Below are 15,054 nucleotides of genomic sequence, written 5' to 3'. Positions count from 1 at the left end.
ATGAAGGCCTACCCGCTTTGGCCGAAGCATCTGCTGTTTTGCCACCTTCCTGATCAGAAGTTCTTTCACTTTCCCTTGGAATTTTTGTTGAAAAAATGTAGGAGAGTTCGTCCCTCGCTTCTCTCCGTTCTGCTTGACATGTTTAAACACTTTTTTCTTAAAACATTGGAAAATCGCAACAACAAAAAATGCTTACAAACGTTTTCAACACTTTCTGATATGTTAGACACAGTTTGAAGACCGTTGACATCTATCAACCAATGAAAGTGCAGGATTCAACACAGTGCGCCCGCGGTAGCCAAGCAACGGTTATTTTCCACCTACTCAGCAGACCCGTGTTTAGAATTCGCAGTACGATTCCATCGCTTTGTTTTTGAAAATTAAATCTCCCATTGATCTTATTTTTTAATGCGCCAATTTTATTATGTATTCGCCCGACTGGCCCACTGATATTATTAAGATTGCGACCATTAATATTTCGATGCGGGAATCCCGCAATGGCGTTGCCCAGAATGAACACTGAACACCCTGCTTTTCTTTCTTGCAAAATTAGTTTATTTCCATCACCAACCCATTGTTCAAAGAGTCAAGTTTTTGCAATTTTCACAGCGGATCCACAGTGCCTTGTTGGACCAGGGAATTTCATTTTAGATACAACTGCTCATTTTTAGCCTGAAAAATAAAAATAAACGATTTCAAATAATTAATTTATTTTATTTGGACATTCATGGTTTGAAATCGTTTTAAAAAATGTTGATTTTGCGATTTTTGAACTTTTGGTACGAACTAGTCCGTTACAAAACCGAAGTTTCGTACCCATTGAAAATAACGAAAATACACGTATTATATGCACAAATTCTTCTCTACAATTGCATTAAACAACACATACAATTTTATTCTTTAAATATGACCGTATTTGTGCGTCAAATATTGAAGATTTAAAGTTGATAGGCGTAAATGGGTTTCGCATTCGGGCACCTGTTCACGGCTGTTGAATTTAAATCGTTCTTTTCGTATTGCTTTCATAATAATATTTAGTCATTTTAATACTATTAATTTGATAAAATTGTAAAGAAATAATAAAATATTTACTTACAAATCGATTCTATTCAGGATTTTATTTGACGGTTGCATAATTATTGAGTTAGCAGCATTGTGTACACATCGGTCTTATTGACAATAACGTAGTGACGTCACCATCTATGTATAGAATTGAGTTAGCAGACTTTGCTTTGAAAGCGTTGTAGCGTTCTTGAACAAACAATTATGGCATAGCTTTTGGTAAATTCCAGCACAATTTAACTTTTTCTTAAACTCGTCACCCATTTAGTGTTTAAAAGCCACCTTTTGGCATCCGAAAAAATATCGAGATTCAATTTTTATTTTTTTTTTGGTTTCGTCAAAAATAAGAGTCGGCGGGTCCGAAAATCATTTTATTAAAAAACTCTGGCCTTACTTGATATATTTGGGAAAAGAAGCCGTCATGTAAATGTAAGAGTAAATGTAACCGGCAGAATCGCTGGCTGACGGTATTTAAAGAGAACACTGATAATAGTAAACTAAATCTCTACGACACGATTACAGCGTTGTAAAATTGTGTTTTGGGTGATAATGGTTAGTAATTCATACAAATGTTATTAAAAAATATTGTGCTTTAAAATTAATTTTGAGAATGGGATGGAAGATCAGAAAATGAAGAGCATACAGGGATGGAAATATGTGGTTTCCCGTGAGCCCGGGGCAAGTAGATTTTGGCCTGGGCAACTCAATTTCAAAAGTTGGTAAACTTCTTTTTTTTAAATCTTAAAACAATTCAGTGCAATAAAAATTGAAAAACAATTGATCACCATGGATCAATACTAGTTAAATAACATTCATTATTTAGGAATAGGACATGACTCAATTCAGGCTCATAATAATACATCATGCATTGAACATGTGTATTGTCAGCAAATGTATATAATTATCTATTATTTTATTAAAAAAATGTATAATAATATTCACATGTTCATATTTCTGGGCTCGTTATTCTTTATCTGGGCAACCAAAATACTAAAGATGGTTGCACACAATAGCAAAAAGTTAGTTTCAATCCCTGGCATATCATTGTAACTTTATTAACCAGGTTTTCCGAAGGAAAAACTGGTTATTAGATTGGCGAATGCGGGCGGGCTGGCGGGCTGGCTGGCTGGCTGGCGGGCTGGCGGAATAAGCTTGTCCGGGCCATAACTATGTCGTTCATTGTCAGATTTTAAAATCATTTGGCGCATTTGTTCACCATCATTGGACGGTGTGTCGCGCGAAATAATTACGTCGATATCTCCAAGGTCAAGGTCACACTTTGAGTTCAAAGGTCAAAAATGGCCATAAATGAGCTTGTCCTGGCCATAACTATGTCATTCATTGTGAGATTTTAAAATCATTTGGCACATTTGTTCACCATCATGGGACGGTGTGTCCCACGAAAGAATCACGTCAATATCTCCAATGTCAAGGTCGCCACGACTAAAATAGATTTAAAAAAAAAAAAACTTACAAAGGGGGTTAATTTTTTTTGGTCATTTCAAAAGTTCAGTTTGAGTTTTTCTCCCTTTATCAGATTTTTTTTTCACAATGAAAACCTGGTTTTGTGACAATTTTGTCCCTTGTTGTTTAACTGTATTGCATTAAAATTGTGATTGAGGTAAGCTTGTTGTTTATAGTATATTTACTTTTAGCTCGACTATTATATATGAAATATATATAGTGGACCTATCCTACTCACCCCGGCGTAGGTGCGCGCATTGGAATGTTTGCGTACTACCTCGAATATATTTCCTATGTCCATTGACATATTGCTTTCATACATGTATTTTGCTTCTTAACCAACATGACCCCAATGTATAAACAAAAGCAGATAACTGTATCAAGCATTTTGTAACAATAATGGCCTTTTTTTCACTAAGAATAAGCATATAATTGATAAATCTATTTTAAAGTTTGCGTACCACCTTTAAATTGCCACAACTTTTTTATTATGCTCTCCCCAAATTTTTTAAGGGGGGAGCATATAGTCGCCGCTTCGTCTGTCCGTCCGTGCACAATTTTTGTCCGGGCTATTTCTCAGCAACTAATGACTGGAATTCAATTAAACTTAATGGGAAGCTTCACTACCAAGAGGAGACATGCTTATTATCAGCCGGTTCTGGTCAGATGATTTTTCACAGAGTTACAATGTATGGCCCTATGAAATTTTCCATTAACTGTACATATAACGCGATCTACCTGTTGGCGTATTCGTTATTACTGTGAAAAATCTAGTTTTTGATTAAATCACGAAAAAGTGGTGTTTTTTATTGCGCAATCGCTATAAACACGTGGCTTGGCCGGAAGTACATGTAGCCTTAATAGCAACCTCAAGACAATTCACCCCCAGGAGACAATTCACGGGCTAGACAATTCAAATTAGATTTTTCATACCCCAATTTTTCGATTTTCGTAATCATTTTTGTCGTACCCAAATGTTTTTCGTACCCAAATTTGTTCGTACCTAAAAAAAAATTCGTACCCATTATTTTCGTACCCAAATGTTTTTCGTACCCAAATTTTTCGTACCCAATTTTTTGGTACCCAATTTTTTTCGTACCCCTTTTTTTTCGTGCCCAATTTTTTTCGTACCCATTTTTTCGTACCTAAATTTTTGTTCGTACCAAATTTTTTTTCGTAACAATTTTTTTTTCGTACCCATTTTTTTCGTACCCAAATGTTTTTTGTTCCCAATTGTTTTCGTACCCAATTTTTTTTTTTGTACCCATTTTTTTCGTACCCAAATGTTTTTCGTACCCAAATTTGTTCGTACCCATTTATTTTTTCGTACCAATCTTTTTCGTACCCAAATTTGTTCGTACCCAATTTTTTTTTCATACCCATTTTTTTTCGTACCCAAATACAAAAATTCGTACCTATTTTTTTAGTACCCAAATTATTTTCGTACCCAGATTTTTTCGTACCCAAAATTTTTATTTGTACCCATTTTTTTCGTACCCAAATAGTTTTCGTACCCTAATTTTTTTTGTTTCCTTTATTTTTTCGTACTCTAATTTGTTTTCGTAACCAAATTAGTTTTTTTTCCTGCCCATTTTATGTTCGTAACCATTATTTCTTCGTACACAAATTTGTTCGTACCCAAATTTTTTCGTACCCATTTGTTCGTACTCAAATTTTTTTCTTACACAAATTTGTTCGTACCTAATTTTTTATTTGTACCCATTTTTTTCGTACCCAAATAGTTTTTCGTACCTTTATTTTGTTCGTACCCTTTTTTTTTCGTACTCAAATTTGTTTTCTTACCCAAATTTTTTTTTTTTCGTACCCACTGCCCACATATTTTTTCGTACCAATTTTTTATTTTGAAATAATCGATTTTCAATTTGATTTGAACTCTCCACTCATTCCATCCCGCGAAACCCTTAAGGTGTCGCAACTCTAGTATGGAATGAGTGATGTATTGGACGTCATCATTGATGACGTTCAATCGAACGAATGATAAAGGGGGCTAAGTTTCGTTAAGCTGGCGCATATAGCCGCGATTTGAGTCAATTGAAAACTGGCCCAACACGTTTGCTGAAATTTGACATGTATATGAACCAGAATGCGATCTACCTGTTGGCGTTGTCGTCATATCTGGGAAAAAACAACTTTTCGAGTATTTTGTGTTTAAATATTTTTTATGGGAAACGGCACGTGCGCATGACGTCATGAAAAGCGCTTAGGCTAGCTTCCATCTTGTTAATAAACAAAGAAACTAATTTACGCGTAATTAATTAAAGTTAGGCGTTTAATCGATAAACAAAGACGTAATAATTGTGTTTGAATATCAATTGGAAGTACACATGCATGTCTTTTGTGCACAGTGTGTTTTTTTAATAAACATGACATAAATCTATGTGTTATTCGACGTATTGTGAATTTGTGTGCGACGAGTTGAAGAAAGGTTTACACGGCTAGGCTTTCCGAGATAAATGTAAGTACACACTGGTATTAGAATGGTATTCTATTTATCCGATAATATCTATTACATTATTAGGGTTTAATAATTTATTATTAAATCAATAAATAAACGTGAGCAGCAAATCAATTAATTTCGTTTGTAAGTGGAAACCAAAAGTAAACAAACCAACGGTCAAAATGGCTGACAAAGGAATGAACACCCAGAAATTACTTACAAAATAAGATCATCAGAAGTGATGTAAAGTGAACGCTAGTTAGCTATTTTGTACATAAGTATACGATCCAATGCAAAACAATAAAATTTGCCATAAAAAAACACCAGTGGATATGGAAATCTTCAGCGTACGAAATAGCATTAGCAGACGGCGTCGACAAATAGCTGCCAATACAGGTTCGAAAAGAACGCGAGAAAGTATTAACAAAATAACATAATTAAAAATGATGTAAAGTGAACGCTAATTCGCTGTTTTGTAGATAAGTATATGATCTATTGAAAAACCATAACATTTGACATAAAAACACCGGTGGATATGGAAATCTTCAGCGTAACGAAATAGCAGACATCACACGGCGTCTCATCTGATTTTACGCTGTTTGCCAAGGCCGATAATATAATGAATGGAAATGCACAAACTCAGTAACTGGCAAGCATATATGCATTAGTAGGTTGTTTCGTAATTATTTAGAAACGACTACATAATTCTTTTGGTTCAGCCAGTGCAACTTAACAGAAATAAGTATAAAAAGTTTCTACACCTGACAACAATGTGCCAACTTAATACAAGGTAAGTTGTTTACATTATTTAAAATATTGCAAGCTTACAGTATACAACAATATACAGCTGGTACAATGTAATGTCATCGTTTTAATTGTAATAAGCCCGTGGTTAATTACCCTTTTTAATCAATGCATCTCTAACACCTTCAATTGACTTGTTCATGAAAAATATACACCCTCAGTGCATGTTATCCCATACACCATCACTCACTTACTAAGGCTCGATTGATCATTCTCAGCTCGGGTACTACTTACCGGTACATGTACCCCGGGTACTCTTAATTTTACTTACATGTACCCCGGGTACGGTAAATAAACTTAAACATACCCGCAAATATTAGATTGTATCCGAGTTGTATATCCGCCAAAAATCCGATGTCGTTAAACATGCTACCGATTAACGTAAAACAATATTGTTTACCTTAAACAAACTTCTCTTTTAAAAAATCTGCATCAACATGCTTTTTAGTATGAGTGTTGAGAGGACGCCGTAGGAATAAGCAAGTAATCAAGAATACGTCTCTGTTTCTGCTTTTATTTCCTTCATGTATAATGACGATAAGGATTGACGACTAACATCAACGACAATGATCACAAGCATTTACGACTAACACTGACAACAAGCATTGGCGACTAGATGTAACATTGACGATTCTCTACAATAAATGAAATTAACAGTAATAAATGAATAATAAGATTATAGTACAACAGATATGCTTTTCAAAGTATAATATAATAGCATACACTCATAAGAATAAGAGGTTTCATAAATAACATTTTGAAACATTTTCAATAAATATCGAAATATCTTAAACAATATTTATTACACAGCATTAATTAATTGTTAAAACATAATATAAATACCGAATATGGTGTTCCCCATTTAACGGACCTTGGTAACCAAATAATGTTTCTTTTAAAAAATCTATGACGGTAAAAAGTGAACGTGCGATGTCGCGGAAAATATTATACTTGACGACGTCATACAATGACGCGACTTTAAACAATTTAAGATTTAAAATGTAATCACATTATTGATTTTAACAATGAGTTTTGATAATATAAATGCCATTTAACAGAAAATTTACATAAATGTAAACATAATTAATTTTTACAAATAGCCGACAACAACCGATTTAGTGTTAAAATTCCCGCGTACATTTTAGTATATTTACCGTACCCAGGGTACGAGCCTTACTAACTGTATTATTATTATATCTCACCGACTACAAGGTACCTTTACCTTGTTGTGTTTATCAACCTGGAATTTATGTAAAATCCGGCTAATTAGTAACAGATGTGATACACTGAGATAAAGATATTGCCTTAGTCCTTATGTATTTGAGGCTGTTTCCATAAATAATTAAGAAGTAACTTTTTACAGCTTTAAAGATTTTTTTTTAAATAAATAACTCAGAAAAAAGTTTATCAATTACAGAATAATTATTGATTTTATATAAAATGGCTCCTTTTTAATGTTTAAATGCTACAATTTTCAATCGACCAGTAATGACCAGTATTGACCGGTTTTAACCAGGTATTGACCGCCGGCCCGGTCAATACTCAATTGACCGGTCAATATGCCAACCCTGCATTGAAGCCTAATATGCATTTATCTATTATTATTTGGGCACAAATAATTTTACTGTGTGAAGACCCTACATAAAATGCTGATTTTTTTCTTACTTGGTACCTGGCGACACACATTTTCAAGTCTATTTCATTAAATTTGGCATAGATATTTATAAAATTGGCATCGTATGAACCAGTAGTCATAGTATAAGCAACATTGAAGCCTAATATGCATTCATCTATTATTTATTGGGCACAAATAATTTTACTGTGTGAAGACCCTACATAAAAATGCTGATTTTTTTCTTACTTGGTACCTGGCGACACACATTTTCAAGTCTTTTTCATTAAATTTGGCATAGATATTTTAAAAAATGGCATCGTATGAACCAGTAGTCATAGTATAAGCAACATTGAAGCCTAATATGCATTCATCTACATGTATTATTATTTGGGCACAAACAATTTTACCGTGTGAAGATCCTACATAAAAATGCTGATTTTTTTCTTATTTGGTACCTGGCGACACACATTTTCAAGTCTATTTCATTACATTTGGCATAGATATTTATAAAACTGGCATCGTATGAACCAGTAGTCATAGTATAAGCAGCATTGAAGCCTAATATGCATTCATCTATTATTATTTGGGCACAAATAATTTTACCGTGTGAAGACCCTACATAAAAATGCTGATTTTTTCTTACTTGGTACCTGGCGACACACATTTTCAAGTCTATTTCATTAAATTTGGCATAGATATTTGTAAAAATGGCATTGTATGAACCAGTAGTCATAGTATAAGCAACATTGAAGCCTAATATGCATTCATCTGTTATTATTTTGGCACAAATAATTTTACCATGTGAAGACCCTACATAAAAATGCTGATTTTTTTCTTACTTGGTACCTGGCGACACACATTTTTAATTCTATTTCATTAAATTTGGCATAGATATTTTTAAAAATGGCATTGTATGAACATATCGTCATAGTATAAGCAACATTGAAGCCTAATATGCATTCATCTATTATTATTTGGGAACAAATAATTTTACCGTGTGAAGACCCTACATAAAAATGCGGATTTTTTTCTTACTTGGTACCTGGCGAATCACATTTTCGAGTCTATTTCATTAAATTTGGCATAGATATTTATAAAAAGGGTATCGTATGAACCATTAGTCATAGTATAAGCAACATTGAAGCCTAATATGCATTCATCTATTCTTATTTGGGCACAAATAATTTTACTGTGTGAAGACCCTACATAAAAATGCTGATTTTTTTCTTACTTGGTACCTGGCGACACACATTTTCAAGTCTATTTCATTAAATTTGGCATAGATATTTATAAAATTGGCATCGTATGAACCAGTAGTCATAGTATAAGCAACATTGAAGCCTAATATGCATTCATCTATTATTACTTGGGCACAAATAATTTTACTGTGTGAAGACCCTATATAAAAATGCTGATTTTTTTCTTATTTGGTACCTGGCGACACACATTTTCAAGTCTATTTCATTAAATTTGGCATAGATATTTATAAAAATGGCATTGTATGAACCAGTAGTCATAGTATAAGCAACATTGAAGCCTAATATGCATTCATCTATTATTATTTGTGCACAAATAATTTAACCGTGTGAAGACCCTAGATAAAAATGCTGATTTTTTTCTTACTTGGTACCTGGCGACACACATTTTCATGTCTATTTCATTAAATTTGGCATAGATATTTATAAAAATGGCATCGTATGAACCAGTAGTCATAGTATAAGCAACATTGAAGCCTAATATGCATTCATCTATTATTATTTTGGGCACAAATAATTTTACCGTGTGATGACCCTACATAAAAATGCTGATTTTTTTCGTACTTGGTATCTTGCGACACACATTTTCAAGTCTTTTTCATTAAATTTGGCATATACATGTATATTAATAAAATTGACATTGTATGAACATGTCGTCATAGTATAAGCAGAGAAGCATAATACGCATTCATCCATTATAATTTGGGCTCATACAATTTTACCGTGTTAGCACCATATATCAAGTTGCAGATTTTTTAAATATTCGCCACATACCCAAAGGCATTTTCATTAATATCTCAGAAAAATAGACCTATATATTAATACACATGGCATCTAAAGAACATTTTATCATAGTTAAACATGGTTTCCAGCCAACCTGGAAATCAGGGAAAACCTGGAAAAAGACTTTCACTTTCACTAACGCCCAGTTTAATTGTAGTTTAATTGAAAAACGCATCTTACAATGTGAGATGAGTTCTGGGTTCAAGCCCCAGCAGTGCCCTATCATGTGTGATATACAGAGCCATTATGATTAAATATACACAGTTATCTTTTTAAACAATACAATTAAATATAAGGAATAATGTTAAAGGGGCATTGCTGCTTAGCCATTTTTGGGATTGTATTGTGATTTTTTGGCCAAATTTGACACTGAATAACATGGTTTATATACATCCCAAGCATAAATGCTTCTAAATTTGTAAAAAAAACAAGTCGAAGTGTGCAGAATATTAAAAATTTGCAACTTTCTGATGTCTAAAGGTCATTAAATGCCACTCAAAGTTTACATTTTTTGTACAAAATGACCCATTTTGTGCTGTCAATTATTGGTTAATGTTTTACGCTGTCAGGTCCAAAAACGCTCATTCTGTAGCTTGTTTGGACTATAATCTATAATGGGGCCAAGTTTCAGCAGATTCGACCCAGTGGTTCTGATTTTATACGCCGTGCCTAGCTTTTATTAGTCCACTACCGGTTTCACCGGAGGGGATTTATGGTTTGTGCTCTGTGTGTCCGTCAGTCAGTCAGTCAGTCAGTCTGTCACACTTTTCTGAATCCTGCGATAACTTTAAAAGTTCTTAATATTTTTTCATGAAACTTGAAACATGGATAGATGGCAATAAGGACATTATGCACGTGATTTCATTTTGTTCCTACGTCAAAATTCTGGTTTCTTTGGCAATAAATAAAAAAATAAAATAAATTCTGACAATGGTGGAGCCGGTAGGGGACAAATTTGCTTGACAATAGTCTTGTTGAGTATTACTCACTGACTTATGCATATGCGCTCTGCTGTTTTCGGAGAATACCTGAGGTATTGTCATAGCCAGCTCATCGTGTCGTATCGTGTCTTTTTGCCGTCCGGCGTCCGCCATGCTAAAACCTTAACATTGACCCATTGTACCCACAATTTTCGTACCAACATTTTTTTTCGTAACCAAAATGTTCGTACCCACATTTGTTTAGTACCTAAAATTTGTGTTCCCACATTTTCTTACCCAAAATTTTCGAACCCACATTTTTTTAGTTCCCACTCATTCCATCCCGCGAAACCCTTAAGGTGTCGCAACTCTAGTATGGAATGAGTGATGTATTGGACGTCATCATTGATGACGTTCATTCGAACGAATGATAAAGGGGGCTAAGTTTCGTTAAGGTGGCGAGAATCACTGCGATTTGGGTTTCTTGAAAACTGGCTCAGCACGTTTGCTGAAATTTGACATGTATATGGACAAGAATGCGATCTACCTGTTGGCGTAGGCGTTATACCTGGGAAAAATCTAGTTTTTGATGAAATCACGAAAAAATTTCGCAAGTTTTACATAACCGGAATTACAAAATGCGTTATGTGGATATACCGATACCCTACCGAAATATCCGAAATCAAACTTTCATAAAAACAATGTTTCATTAGTTATTTCAGTGTATTTCGCAACTATCTATATTAAAATACGCAGTTTTTCGATAAATAATCAATATTAATGGGGATTTCGTGGGATCTCGGGGATTCCTGGGGATTTTGGTAATTGCGGGAATGTCGGTATTTTTTCACACACGTCCAAATGGCCGACTTCGACAGAAAGAACGCTTAAAAGTATTTACAAAATAACATCATCACAAACGATGTAAAGTGAACGCTACTTATCCGTTTTGTAGATAAGTATACGATCAATTGGAAAACACTAGCATTTGACATGAAAAAAACGCCAGTGGATATGGAAATCTTCATCGTTGGAAATAGCAGACGGCGTCGACCAATGGCTGTCAATACAAGTTCGAAAAGAACGCGAGAAAGTATTAACAAAATAACATAGATGATGTAAAGTGAACGCTAATTCGCTGTTTTGTAGATAAGTATACGATCTATTGAAAAACCATAACATTTGACACAAAAACACCCGTGGATATGGAAATCTTCAGCGTAACGAAATAGCAGACATCGCACGGCGTCTCATCTGGGTCTACGCTGTTTGCCAAGGCCGATAATATAATGAATGGAAATGCACAAACTCAGTAACTGGCAAGCACATATGCATTAGTAGGTTGTTTCGTGATTATTCAGAAACGACTACATAATTCTTTTGGTTCAGCCAGTGCAACTTAACAGAAATAAGTATAAAAAGTTTCTACATCTGACAACAATGTGCCAACTTAATACAAGGTAAGTTGTTTACATTATTTAAAATATTGCAAGCTTACAGTACTCAACAATAAACAGCTGGTACAATGTCATATCATCGTTTTAATTTTAATAAGCCCTTGGTTAATTACCCTTTTTAATGTTATGGATCAATGCATCTCTAACACCTTCAATTGACTTGTTCATGAAAAATATACACCCTCAGTGCATGTTATCCCATACACCATCAATCACTTACGAAGGCTCGATTGGTCATTCTCGGCTCGGTTACTACTTACCGGTACATGTACCCCGGGTACTCTTAACTTTACTTACATGTTCCCTGGGTACGGTAAATAAACTTAAACATACCCGCAAATATTAGATTGTATCCGAGTTGTATATCCGCCAAAAATCCGATGTCGTTAAACATGCTACCGATAACGTAAAACAATATTGTTAACCTTAAACAACCTTCTCTTTTAAAAAATCTGCATCAACATGCTTTTTAGTTTGAGTGTTGAGAGGACGTCGTAGGAATAAGCAAGTAATCAAGAATACGTCTCTGTTTCTGCTTTTATTTCCTTCATGTATAATGACGATAAGGAATGACGACTAACATTGACGACAATGATCACAAGCATTTACGACTATTAACACTGACGACAAGCATTGTTAAATTAACGATTTAATTTGAATAATAAGATTATAGTACAACAGATATGCTTTTCAAAGTATAATATAATAGCATACACTCATTAGAATAAGAGGTTTCATAAATAACATATGAAACATTTTCAATCAATATCGAAATATCTTATTCAATATTTATTACACAGCATGAATTAATTGTTAAAACATAATATAAATACCGAATATGGTGTTCCCCATTTAACGGACCTTGCAAACCAAAAAATGTTTCTTTAAAAAAAAATCTATGACGGTAAAAAGTGAGCGTGCGATGTCGCGGAAAATATTATACTTGACGACGTCATACAATGACGCGACTTTAAACAATTTAAGATTTAAAATTAAATCACATCATTGATTTTAACAATGAGTTTTGATAATATAAATGCCATTGAACAGAAAATTGACATAAATGTAAACATAATTAATTTTTACAAAATACCCGACAACAACCGATTTAGTGTTAAAATTCCCGGGTACGTTTTAGTATATTTACCGTACCCAGGGTACGAGCCTTACTAACTGTATTATTATTATATCTCACCGACTACAAGGTACCTTTACCTTGTTGTGTTTATCAACCTGGAATTTATGTAAAGTCCGGCTTTCTTTACTCTTTTTTTCATTCATTTGATTACGCAATTGTTGACGTACCTCGTGGAAAATTATTTGAATCTTTGGATTTTAATGGCGACAAGCTGGAAGTGTCAATTTATTTTAAAAACGAATCTAAGATTTTAAGTATTGTGTGTTTTTCATGCATAATTCAGTGTTTTCCAGAAAATTGAGTACCAGTTATATGGCCGGCAACAATGCAGTAAAAGAAAAGCATTTATGACATTTACTTGATATATTTGGGAAAAGAAGCAGTCATGTAAATGTAAGAGTAAATGTAACCGGCAGAATCGCTGGCTGCCGGTATTTAAAGAGAACACTGATAATAGTAAACTAAATCTCTACGACACGATTACAAGCGTTGTAAAATTGTGTTTTGGGTGATAATGGTTAGTAATTCATACAAATGTTATTAAAAAATATTGTGCTTTAAAATTAATTTTGAGAATGGGATGGAAGAACAGAAAATGAAGAGCATACAGGGATGGAAATAAGTGGTTTCCCATGAGCCCGGGGCAAGTAGATTTTGGCCTGGGCAACTCAATTTCAAAAGTTGGTAAACTTGTTGTTTTTTTAATCTTAAAACAATTCAGTGCAATAAAAATTGAAAAACAATTGATCACCATGGATCAATACTAGTTAAATAACATTCATTATATAGGAATAGGACATGATTCAATTCAGGCTCATAATAATACATCATGCATTGAACATGTGTATTGTCAGCAAATGTATATAATTATCTATTATTTTATTAAAAAAATATAATAATATTCACATGTTCATATTTCTGGGCTCGTTATTCTTTATCTGGGCAACCAAAATACTAAAGATGGTTGCCCACAATAGTAAAAAGTTAGTTTCAATCCCTGGCATATCATTGTAACTTTATTGTTTAACTGCATTGCATTAAAATTGTGATTGAGGTAAGCTTGTTGTTTATAGTATATTTACTTTTGAGCTCGACTATTATATATGAAATATATATAGTGTAGCTATCCTACTCACCCCGGCGTAGGTGCGCGCATTGGAATGTTTGCGTACCACCTCGAATATATTTCCTATGTCCATTGACATATTGCTTTCATACATGTATTTTGCTTCTTAACCAACATGACCCCAATGTATAAACAAAAGCAGATAACTGTATCAAGCATTTTGTAACAATTATGGCCTTTTTTTCACTAAGAATAAGCATATAATTGATAAATCTATTTTAAAGTTTGCGTACCACCTTTAAATTGCCACAACTTTTTTATTATGCTCTCCCCAAATTTTTTAAGGGGGGAGCATATAGTCGCCGCTTCGTCTGTCCGTCCATGCACAATTTTTGTCCGGGCTTTTTCTCAGCAACTAATGACTGGAATTCAATTTAACTTAATGGGAAGCTTCACTACCAAGAGGAGACATGCATATTATCAGCCGGTTCTGGTCAGATGATTTTTCACAGAGTTACAATGTATGGCCCTATGAAATTTTCCATTAACTGTACATATAACGCGATCTACCTGTTGGCGTATTCGCTATTACTGGGAAAAATCTAGTTTTTGATTAAATCACGAAAAAGTGGTGTTTTTTATTGCGCAATCGCTATAAACATGTGGCTTGGCCGGAAGTACATGTAGCCTTAATAGCAACCCCAAGACAATTCACCCCCAGGAGACAATTGACGGGCTAGACAATTCAAATTAGATTTTTCATACCCCAATTTTTCGATTTTCGTAATCATTTTTGTCGTACCCAAATGTTTTTCGTACCCAAATTTGTTCGTACCTAAAAAAAAAATCGTGCCCATTATTTTCGTACCCAAATGTTTTTCGTACCCAAATTTTACGTACCCAATTTTTTTCGTACCCCTTTTTTTTCGTGCCCAATTTTTTTCGTACCCATTTTTTTCGTACCTAAATTTTTGTTCGTACCAAATTTTTTCCGTAACAATTTTTTTTTTTCGTACCCATTTTTTTCGTAC

This window comes from Dreissena polymorpha, chromosome 7 (assembly GCF_020536995.1).
Source record: "Dreissena polymorpha isolate Duluth1 chromosome 7, UMN_Dpol_1.0, whole genome shotgun sequence".
In the NCBI taxonomy this organism is placed as follows: Eukaryota; Metazoa; Mollusca; class Bivalvia; order Myida; family Dreissenidae; genus Dreissena; species Dreissena polymorpha.
Note: the sequence above shows the minus strand (reverse complement) of the source record.